Raw genomic sequence first — 12429 nt, forward strand, 5'->3', positions numbered from 1 at the left:
ATCCACATCAATCAATATCCAGGTGCTTTTGATCCCTGTATTAACCATTTTTTGTGCAGCTTGTTTACTGACTTGTCTTCAAGAAATTACTAGTAGTATAATCCCAAAAGGGACAATTACTGTTAACTTTTTCAAAACTAGAATTCTTGTAGGGAATCTCCATTTGTCATCATAGTATTAACATGAAATACACAGTTTGCTTTGCTATGCCTTATGTAGGATAGTTTGGAAGAGGTGAATTATTATTTGGGTGATGAATTTTTGGGTACCAGAACATGGCAGATTGGGGGAGGATCCAGAACATATGTAAGTTGATGCATTAATTTTATATCTCATGGTAACACAAATGATTAACTAGCAACCAGTTTTTACAAGGTCATTTGTTGTGCCAAAAAATTGATGTCTCTATTGACAATTAGGAAATCGATATTTTGTGGAGCTATATTATTTCATTACTATCCCGATGCATTTCTCTTGATCGATAAATAGTGGTACTGCCAGTCTTAGAGTCGAAAGATCACCAATCTACACTATATACTGGATATCCATATTACATTACTTTTGAAAAGAAAAACTGAGCTTTTATGTCTCAAGAAGGGCCCCTTATTCTTTTATTGCCTCGGGTGAAAGATCGTGGATGTCGCCTAAAGGGGGGTGAATAGGCGCTTTAAAATAATTACGGTTGAGGCTTGAACAAATGCGGAATAAACCTAGCGGTTAATTTGTCAAGCACAAAACCTACAACAACTAGGCTCACCTATGTGCACCAACAACTTATGCTAAGCAAGAAAAACTACTTAGGTGATAGCAAGATATATGACAAGAAACAATATGGCTATCACAAAGTAAAGTGCATAAGTAAAGGGCTCGGGTAAGAGATAACCGAGGCACGCGGAGACGACGATGTATCCCGAAGTTCACACCCTTGCGGATGCTAATCTCCGTTTGGAGCGGTGTGGAGGCACAATGCTCCCCAAGAAGCCACTAGGGCCACCGTAATCTCCTCACGCCCTCGCACAATGCAAGATGTCGTGATTCCACTAAGGGACCCTTGAGGGCGGTCACCGAACCCGTACAAATGGCAACCCTTGGGGGCGGTCACCGAGCCCGTACACTTTGGCAACCCTTGGGGGCGGTCACCGGAACCCGTCAAATTGCTCGGGGCGATCTCCACAACCTAATTGGAGACCCCGACGCTTGCCCGGAGCTTTACACCACAATGATTGAGCTCCGAACACCACCAACCGTCTAGGGCGCCCAAGCACCCAAGAGGAACAAGCTCAAGGGTACCAAGCACCCAAGAGTAATAAGCTTCTCAAATTGTAACTTCCACGTATCACCGTGGAGAACTCAAACCGATGCACCAAATGCAATGGCAAGGGCACACGGAGTGCCCAAGTCCTTCTCTCTCAAATCCCACCGAAGCAACTAATGCTAGGGAGGAAAATGAGAGGAAGAACAAGAAGGAGAACACCAAGAACTCCAAGATCTAGATCCAAGGGGTTCCCCTCACATAGAGGAGAAAGTGATTGGTGGAAATGTGGATCTAGATCTCCTCTCTCTTTTTCCTCAAAAACTAGCAAGAATCCATGGAGGGATTGAGAGTTAGCAATCTCGAAGAAGGTCAACAATGGGGGAAGAACACGAGCTCAAAGGATAAGGTTCAATGGGGAAGAAGACCCCCTTTTATAGGCGGGGAAAAATCCAACCGTTATGCTCACAGCCCGCACAGAGCGGTACTACCGCTCCAAGGAGCGGTACTACCACTAGGGCGGTAGTACCCCTTTGAAAAACAACAGCGAGGAGGCAAAAGGCCAGTAGAACCGCCGGAGCGGTACTACCGCTCGTCCCCATGGTACTACCGCTCGACCTCACGGTACTACCGCTAGGGATAGCGGTACTACCGCAAGTGGTAGCGGTACCACTGCTTGCGAGCGGTACAAAAAAAATACTTCCGTGCCTACTTCCGCTGAGCAAAACACGAGATTTTGGTCCGGAACGGTACTACCGCTCAGGAGCTGCTGTAGTACAGCTCTGGAGCGGTACTACCGCTTGGAGCCAGTACCGCTCCCAAGAGTGGTACTAAAAAATTACATCCGCAGCATCCCCTTTAAAGGACACCAAAACTGACACAACTTTTGCAAACGGACTCCGAATTCGACGAAACCAAGTTTGTTGGAAAGCTAGCGACAAGGGCTAACACAATCTTGATAGAAATACCAATAAGAAGCAAATGAGAAAAGGCCCAAAATAAAATGGTGAGAACCCTTCCTCGGATAAGACCGGTAAAACCTCCAACATCGAAAACATCATAGAAGACGCATGCAAACTCCGTTTTCGATGAACTCAAGCTTGTCATCAAGATGACCATAAGATCTAAGACTCGCAAAGAGAACCAAACAAGAACCAAGAAACATGATGCAAGGATGCAATGGTTTGAGCTCTCGACGAACGATACGATCAAGCTACTCACTTGAGAGCCCCCCTTGATAGTACGGCTATCGATCCTATAACCCGGTCTCCCAACTACCACCATGAGACCGGTAAAATAGAAAACCTATCAAGGGAAAACCTTTGCCTTGCACATGGTCCACTTGAGTTAGATGATGACGATCTTGACACCCTCAAGTTGGACCACCTTTCTTGATTGCGTTGGCTCGATGAAGACTAGATGATTACTCCCCCGTAGTCCACTATGGGTGAGCCACTCTTCGGCACATCTTCACAAGTCCATTGTCACCACAATGGACGGCAAGCTTCAAGCACTTGATCTCTTCGTGACGCTCCACTTGAACTTGCACACGGCAATCTTGATGACGATCACCACTTGATGTCATCCTCTCCATGGGTTGAGTGATATCTTCCTCTTGATGCAAGCCCACGAACACGTACCTAACCCCACATAGAACTCTCACATAGACCATGGGTTAGTACACAAAGCACAATGGACAATGCTTACCATACCATGGGATCACTTGATCCCTCTCGGTACATCTTCTACGCTTTGTGAGTTGATCAACTTGATTCACTCTTGACTTAGTCTTGATCAACCTAGAATCTTTCCAACTCTCTTCATTTGGATGATGTCTTGAAGGTAAACATGAATGATCACACAATCTTCTTCTTCAAGACATGCTTGCAATAAGCTCAACTCTCACATGACCAATCTTTGGATAATTCCTTAATAGCACCTTGGTCAACACAAACTCTCCTTGAAACCAACACATGTACTCCAAGAAAAGCCTATGGACAAAACCTTCAAATATAACTCAAGGCAACCATTAGTCCATAGAGATTGTCGTCAATTACCAAAACCAAACATGGGGGCACCACATGTTCTTTCAATCTCCCCCATTTTGGTAATTGATGACAATCACTTTCAAGAGAGTTTATATAAGGAATTATGCATCACCATGCAATGCAACAACCAATGATGCATGAGTAAGAGATGCAAATGCTTAGGAACAAAACCAAAGCAAGAGGAGAGAATTCTCTAAACTTCTCCACAAAACTCTCTGAAACTTCTCCCCCATTGGCATCGATTGCCAAAATGGGAGAAAAGCTTAGAAGGCCAATAGAAATTGTGGTCCTCCATAATTTGTGTATTTCTCAACAAGAGAGTGGAATGCAATACACAAGTTTGACGGTAAATACTAGGAGGAAAACAAACTATATTTAGGCCCAAAGTTTACAAAAGAAAGATATGCCATAAAGACATAAGAAAGAGAGAAACAAGTAAACAAGCAATCAAAAGATACCAATTGAAGCAAGCAATCAACGGATATCAATTGAGCCAACTAGACCAATGATCCTACGTGCCACATGAATGAAATAAATTATGATATGAGCAAAGGAGTGTTCTAGAGAAACTAGAGAAGCTCCCCATGATTTGTGCACAATTTAGTTTTGTAACTGGATACAACGAGCACAAAATAGGATCGTCACTCCGCCAAGATCAATAGAACCTCACGACAAGTGCAAGAGAGCAACAGAGTGTTCTAAAGACACTAGTGAAGCTCTCCATGATTTGTGCACTTCTTACAATATTTGCATTAGGATACCGAGTGCACAAAATAGGATCATCACTCCCGGAAAATCAATAGAAACTCACAACAAGTGCAAGTGAGCATATAGGAAACAAAGCCTAGCACTTGCAACAAACAAATGGTTGAGCAACATATAAAAGAGGCAACTTAAGAGTAGGCTCAACCAAAATGATGTGTGTGAGTCATGGCAAAGCACTTGACAAGACTAATGTACGAATGAGCATTAAGCATCAACATAGTCTTGGATAGTGGAGATACAAGGTGCATGACATGTCCTCCCCACACACACCAAGCAAAAGGGTTCACAAGCACACTAAAAATGCAAAATGAATAACCAACACTTGTGATAACCCATGGTGAAGATAGAAGATGAAAGCCTCATCAAGACGAGGGATACCAATTAAGATGGCAAAAGCCTCGTAGAGATAAGCATGAGGAAAATAATCTTCACCACACAGGAGTGCATCAAGATGCAACGAGATAAGACATGCACTCAAGGCAAAAGCTTTCACGGAGCCACCAAAGAAATAACAAGAAAGACAAGGTGGACGTGAAAGAAAGGATATCATCTAGAGTTGTAATTTCTCTCAAGTGTATAAGGTTCTAGGTAGACGAGATCATGATGATATATATCTACAAAGAAGGATGTACCCCCGAAATAGTTACAACACGAAGGAACAAGATATCCAAAAGGAAGTCATAGATATACCAATAAGATATTTGCTTGGAAGCATAGCACATGGCTAGATATGGGCTTATTGTACATAAATGAATTCCTACCACACAACCATCAAAGACATCACAACTAGCAACAAGAGATCATTGTTGGGATGCTTTGAGAAAGGAAACAAGTATCACAAGAGAGAATGAATAACATGCCATGATACAACCTACACAAGGTTGATGCAAGAAATGTGTGCATGAAGTATATGAAGATACTTGTTACCGAGTTAACATTGGAAGGATGTAGTAGATACCAATTGAAGGTACAAAGTAGTTCATTGATCATCCTAGCTTGACTCCAAAAAGCACATGGTGACAACACCTTTCTTGTGAGTGAGCCGAGCATCCAATGCATCTCCAATTGTTCCTAGAACAACAACACAAACAAAATGGTACCCAAACTCATTGGGACCAAAGAGTTAGAAACATCAACAATACATAGGACAAACTCCACATAAATATGTGCATATAGATATGGAAATGAAATTCATACACATCTCATCCAATTTGAGACTTGGTGGAGTTTCCCCTATATATTGGGTCAAAGAGAGAAAGCATGCCACGGAAACTACATGAAGTTAATATGCATGCTCAAGACTTTCAAGAACCGATACCAAAATACAAGGAAATGCCAAGTGAAAAGAATACCAAATGGAGAAATCATCACTTGGAAGATATCATTAAAAGATACATCAAGGAATGAGATATCCATTGGAACCCACAAAATGATATCAAACTCCCAAAAGAGAGGATGGTTCCAAACAAACCAAGCTCTCTACAAAGTTTCATGATGGCACAAGTACCAAAAAGAAACGGCTTGCCGTCCACCAACACACACTTAAAATGGATCACAAGTTTAGTGTTTTATAGAAAAGAGGATAGCTCCCCCACGAGTTGTGCATTATAGAGAATTTGCATTTGAACACAAATGCACAAGGTAGGATCACCACGTTCACTATATCGAGGAAAACACTGGACAAGATCAAGAAAACAACAAGATCCTCAAGTGGCACGGAAGGCAATGGGAGTTGACACAAACTTGTCAAGAGATAAGGCAAATAAAAGGCAAAGGCCAACGTGAAGATGATCAAAAATTTCTACCACACATAAGTGAGTACCAATTGTCAAAAGACAAGAAGTATTTGGAAATAATTCCCGGTGGTAGATAGCAAGGATATCCGACATCATCTTCACACCAAACACAAGCAAATTGCAACTTGTAGAGCTAACATGCCACCTAGGAACAAGATAATTGACAATATCAATTCTAGGTGACAATATCTCAAATGTAAACATTTTCTAGGCTAGTAATATACACATAGCATATTACTCCCCCATAATGTGATACCAATTAAAGATAAACAAGAGGCAAAAAGAACGATCCAACAAGAGATAATTAATGGACAATTTAGAATTTGAATTTCTCATGAGAAGACATACCACATAGCGACTAGATAATCTTGAAATATCAATACTAGATGGTATTACTCATGTACACACATTTATAGGATTGTGAGGTGCACAAAGCACATCACTCCCCCATAATGGGATATTCCATTAATCTCTCATAAGAGCCAACTAAGATACAAACAAGATGCACAAAGGCTCAACGTACGACACACATGTACATGAAGTGCAAACCAACATACATAAACTTGATTACTCAAGATAAGCAATTTGGAGACACAACAAATACAAACACATGCAAGGAACAAAACCAATACATGCAAGGGGGCAAGTAACTTTCAATGTAAGCAATTTAAGTACAAGTTACCACAAGGAGGCACATTGGATAAGATATAAGCTTGATGATTCGATTGACTTGGCTTGAGACAATAAGAGTGATGAAGCCCCCTTAATTCTTCATAATGTAGCCAAGTCTCCAATGTCCTCCAACAACACCTATTGATCAAGTATGAGCTAGTTGGTCCCCAACCAAGTTGGGTCCTAAGAGGTTAGTCACAATAGGCTTGGCTACCCAAATGGTTCTTTTCTTGACACCACTTTGAGTACCAACAAATTTGGCAAACACATTGCCAACCTTATCCTTCCCAAGAGAATAGATATCATCAATTAGAATAGGGTTGGATAAGGTACCATTCATGCATGAAGAAGCGACGTGGCCTTTTTCACGACATAGGTAGCAACGTCTACTCTTCACTTTCTTCTCACTTGATTTCTCAACTTGAGAAGCGTTAGATTGAGTCTTCTTGGGAAGAGGCCTTTCTTCAACTTGAGGTTGAGCATGAGAATGCACTTGTAGCCGCTTCCCTTGTTGCTTGTCACTAATGGCCTTCTTCTTCAATGGGCAAGATCTAACATGGTGCCCTTCAATTTTGCACTTGAAGCAAATAATCTTGGCCAAATTCTTGACGTGTTCTTGGCCCTTCTTCTTGTTCATCTTGGACTTCTTCTTCTTGTTGGAGTTGAATCCAAGTCCACCTTTGTCATTGGGGGATTTTTGCACACTCAAGATATTGTTGAGTGTGGATTTCCCTTCATGACACTTTTCCAAGTCTTTCTTCAAAGAAGTGACTTGGGCCTTGAGCTCTTTGATTTCCTCTACATGGTTAGTCTCAACACAAGTACTAGAGGAAGTATAAGCTTCATCATTGGAGCAACAAGGCAATATAGCATTTTGACTAAAAGTAGTGCTAATGTCCACATGAGGCTTACTAGATGTTACCTTAGCAATCATAGCCTCATGAGCTATTTTTAGCACATTATGGGATACAAGAAGATCATCATGAGAGCTAGAAAGCTTTTCATGACTTTCTTCCAATTTCCCATAATTGCTAGATAGCAACTCAAGTTGAGCCCTTAGCTCAACATTCTCCTTTAAAATGGACGCTTCACAAGAAACAGAGTTAGTAGCACAAGCATCATCATTAACAACAAGAGGAGAAGGCAACTTGGCAAGCTCTTTTAAATAAGAAGCTTCAAGTTGAGCATGAGACTCGGTGAGTTTAATGAGCTCACCCTTGACGACCCTTGAGCCATTTTCGAGGTGCTCAAAATCCTCAAGGAGTCTAGCATGAGCAACTTCAAGCTTAGCATTTTTAGTTTCAAAAACATTGGCCACCTCAAGAGCTCTATCATGAGATTCCTTCACTCTAGATAACTCTAGAGCAAAAGTCTCCTCAAGATATTCCTTGGTAGTTTGTTCAAGTTCAAGAGCTTGAGAGAGGTCCGCAATCTCATTAGCGTAATCACGCTCATGACCTTCCATTTTATCAATGGTGACCTCATGCTCCTCAAGACGAGATTCCAACTCATCAATATATTTCTTGCCCTCAATAGCAATAGACATGATTTCCATGAAGTTGGAACGAGCAATTTTATTCTTAAGAAGAGCTTTAAAAATTATTTCCCCTTAACTTTTAAGGAGGCAACATCATCATTCTCTTCATCATAATCGACATCATCATTCTCTTCATCATAATCGACATCATCATCACTCTTGCCATCATCAATATTATCACAAGATATATTGGGATTCAAAGTGGGAGATACCTTTGAAGCCTTGGCCATAAAGCAAAAAGCAATCGATGATGATGTAGGATCCCTTGAAGCACCGTTCAAGACCACATCTTGTTCCATGGAGTGTTGGGTTTCCTCTACATTGTTAGCACAACAACTCGAGGAAATAGATACATTTTTATCATGGAAACAAGACATAGCAAGCATATCATCATGAGATTTGAGCAAGCAATTTCTACAAGATATGCAAGAACTTTTAACACAAGCATGTGAAACATTTAGAGTGCTTGAAGTGTTAAAGTCCAAAGGTGAAGCATTGCAATAATAAAGTGATGAAGGATCATCAAAAATAAGCTCACTATAATCATTGCAATGAACACCACTACTCACCATATCATTACCTTGTGGCAAACCACATGTAGGTGAAGTAGAAGAAGTTGAGAATACTATACGACCGGAGGTGGAAGGAGGACAATCATCTCCACAAATCTCGGACACGCCATATTTGTCTTGAAGCTTTGTCCACAACTCATGAGCATCCCGAAACGGCATGAGTTGAAATATAACTACATTGCTCAAAGCATCAAAAAGCACATTAGAAGCTTGAGCATTGAGATAAGAGTTTTTCTCATCCTCTAAAGATAATCTTTGTGGATCCTTTGGAGGAGAAAAACCCATATCTACAATTCGCTCTAAATTTGGGTCCATGACCTTAAAGAGATTAAGCATGCGAATTACCCAAACATCAAAATTTGTGCCATCAAAACTAAGAGTGTCAGAGAATCCTAAACCCCTAGTCGACATCCTTACTCTCTAGGCGGTTAAGCCCTATAAAGAGAGACGAGGCTCTGATACCAATTGAAAGATCGTGGATGTCGCCTAGAGGGGGGGTGAATAGGCGCTTTATAATAATTACGGTTGAGGCTTGAACAAATGCGGAATAAACCTAGCGGTTAATTTGTCAAGCACAAAACCTACAACAACTAGGCTCACCTATGTGCACCAACAACTTATGCTAAGCAAGAAAAACTACTTAGGTGATAGCAAGATATATGACAAGAAACAATATGGCTATCACAAAGTAAAGTGCATAAGTAAAGGGCTCGGGTAAGAGATAACTGAGGCACGCGGAGACGATGATGTATCCCGAAGTTCACACCCTTGCGGATGCTAATCTCCGTTTGGAGCGGTGTGGAGGCACAATGCTCCCCAAGAAGCCACTAGGGCCACTGTAATCTCCTCACGCCCTCGCACAATGCAAGATGTCGTGATTCCACTAAGGGACCCTTGAGGGCGGTCACCGAACCCGTACAAATGGCAACCCTTGGGGGCGGTCACCGAACCCGTACACTTTGGCAACCCTTGGGGGCGGTCACCGGAACCCGTCAAATTGCTCGGGGTGATCTCCATAACCTAATTGGAGACCCCGACGCTTGCCCGGAGCTTTACACCACAATGATTGAGCTCCGAACACCACCAACCGTCTAGGGCGCCCAAGCACCCAAGAGGAACAAGCTCAAGGGTACCAAGCACCCAAGAGTAATAAGCTTCTCAACTTGTAACTTCCACGTATCACCGTGGAGAACTCAAACTGATGCACCAAATGCAATGGCAAGGGCACACGGAGTGCCCAAGTCCTTCTCTCCCAAATCCCACCGAAGCAACTAATGCTAGGGAGGAAAATGAGAGGAAGAACAAGAAGGAGAACACCAAGAACTCTAAGATCTAGATCCAAGGGGTTCCCCTCACATAGATGAGAAAGTGATTGGTGGAAATGTGGATCTAGATCTCCTCTCTCTTTTCCCTCAAAAACTAGCAAGAATCCATGGAGGGATTGAGAGTTAGCAAGCTCGAAGAAGGTCAACAATGGGGGAAGCACACGAGCTCAAAGGATAAGGTTCAATGGGGAAGAAGACCCCCTTTTATAGGTGGGGAAAAATCCAACTGTTATGCTCACAGCCCGCACAGAGCGGTACTACCGCTCCAAGGAGCGGTACTACCGCTAGGGCGGTAGTACCCCTTTGAAAAACAACAGCGAGGAGGCAAAAGGCCAGTAGAACCGCCGGAGCGGTACTACCGCTCGTCCCCACGGTACTACCGCAAGTGGTAGCGGTACTACTGCTTGCGAGCGGTACAAAAAAAATACTTCCGTGCCTACTTCCGCTGAGCAAAACACGAGATTTTGGTCCGGAACGGTACTACCGCTCAGGAGCTGCGGTAGTACAGCTCTGGAGCGGTACTACCGCTCAGGAGCCGCGGTAGTACCGCTCCCAAGAGCGGTACTAAAAAATTACATCCGCAGCAGCCCCTTTAAAGGACACCAAAACTAACACAACTTTTGCAAACGGACTCCGAATTCGACGAAACCAAGTTTGTTGGAAAGCTAGCGACAAGGGCTAACACAATCTTGATAGAAATACCAATAAGAAGCAAATGAGAAAAGGCCCAAAATAAAATGGTGAGAACCCTTCCTCGGATAAGACCGGTAAAACCTCCAACATCGAAAACATCATAGAAGACGCATGCAAACTCCGTTTTCGATGAACTCAAGCTTGTCATCAAGATGACCATAAGATATAAGACTCACAAAGGGAACCAAACAAGAACCAAGAAACATGATGCAAGGATGCAATGGTTTGAGGTCTCGACGAACGATACGATCAAGCTACTCACTTGAGAGCCCCCCTTGATAGTACGGCTATCGATCCTATAACCCGGTCTCCCAACTACCACCATGAGACCGGTAAAATAGAAAACCTATCAAGGGCAAACCTTTGCCTTGCACATGGTCCACTTGAGCTAGATGATGACGATCTTGACACCCTCATGTTGGACCACCTTTCTTGATTGCGTTGGCTCGATGAAGACTAGATGATTACTCCCCCATAGTCCACTATGGGTGAGCCACTCTTCGGCACATCTTCACAAGTCCATTGTCACCACAATGGACGACAAGCTTCAAGCACTTGACTCTTCGTGATGCTCCACTTGAACTTGCACACGGCAATCTTGATGACGATCACCACTTGATGTCATCCTCTCCATGGGTTGAGTGATATCTTCCTCTTGACAAGCCAACCCCACATAGAACTCTCACATAGACCATGGGTTAGTACACAAAGCACAATGGACAATGCTTACCATACCATGGGATCACTTGATCCCTCTCGGTACATCTTCTACGCTTTGTGAGTTGATCAACTTGATTCACTCTTGACTTAGTCTTGATCAACCTAGAATCTTTCCAACTCTCTTCATTTGGATGATGTCTTGAAGGTAAACATGAATGATCACACAATCTTCTTCTTCAAGACATGCTTGCAATAAGCTCAACTCTCACATGACCAATCTTTGGATAATTCCTTAATAGCACCTTGGTCAACACAAACTCTCCTTGAAACCAACACATGTACTCCAAGAAAAGCCTATGGACAAAACCTTCAAATATAACTCAAGGCAACCATTAGTCCATAGAGATTGTCGTCAATTACCAAAACCAAACATGGGGGCACCACATGTTCTCCGTATATCCGTGGGACGGCCCTGTATTGCTCCGAGGCCCCGTATATCTGTGGGACGGACCTGTTTCCACCATGATTCGGGTGCGAGGGATCGGCGTCCTCTTCAAGATTACTTCTGTCTACGACCCCACGGGCTATTCCTGCAAAGACGCTTTCTTTGCCGAGCAGCTGTCAGAGAAGCCGTCGCTTGAGACGGCGTGGCTTGCCACCGGAGATTTCAACCAAATATACCGGGAGAGAGATAAAAACAAGAGGAATGTTAACCGCATTAGGATTAATCGTTTCAGGCCAACGCTTCAGAGTTGTGAGCTCAAAGAAATCCACCTCCAAAACCGGAGATTTACTTGGAGCAACGAGAGGGCAAACCCAGCCTTGTGCAAACTAGACTCTTTCTTCTACAACGCGGAGTGGGACACAATCTTCAATACCCATTTCCTTAATGCGCTCTCCTCCTCCGTCTCCGACCATTGTCCGCTACTTCTTGCCGATGACAAGGGACCAATAAGACCTCGGTTCTTTAAATTTGAAAAAAAAACTAGGCATCCATGCCCGGTATCAACGGGATGGTCCAAAAGGCGTGGACCGAGAGGGTAGAACACACCGAGCCATACCAAATCCTCTACCACAATCTCAAAAAGACGGCGCTCCGCCTCTCCGAA

This window comes from Aegilops tauschii, chromosome 3, assembly GCF_002575655.3.
Source record: "Aegilops tauschii subsp. strangulata cultivar AL8/78 chromosome 3, Aet v6.0, whole genome shotgun sequence".
NCBI lineage: Eukaryota > Viridiplantae > Streptophyta > Magnoliopsida > Poales > Poaceae > Aegilops > Aegilops tauschii.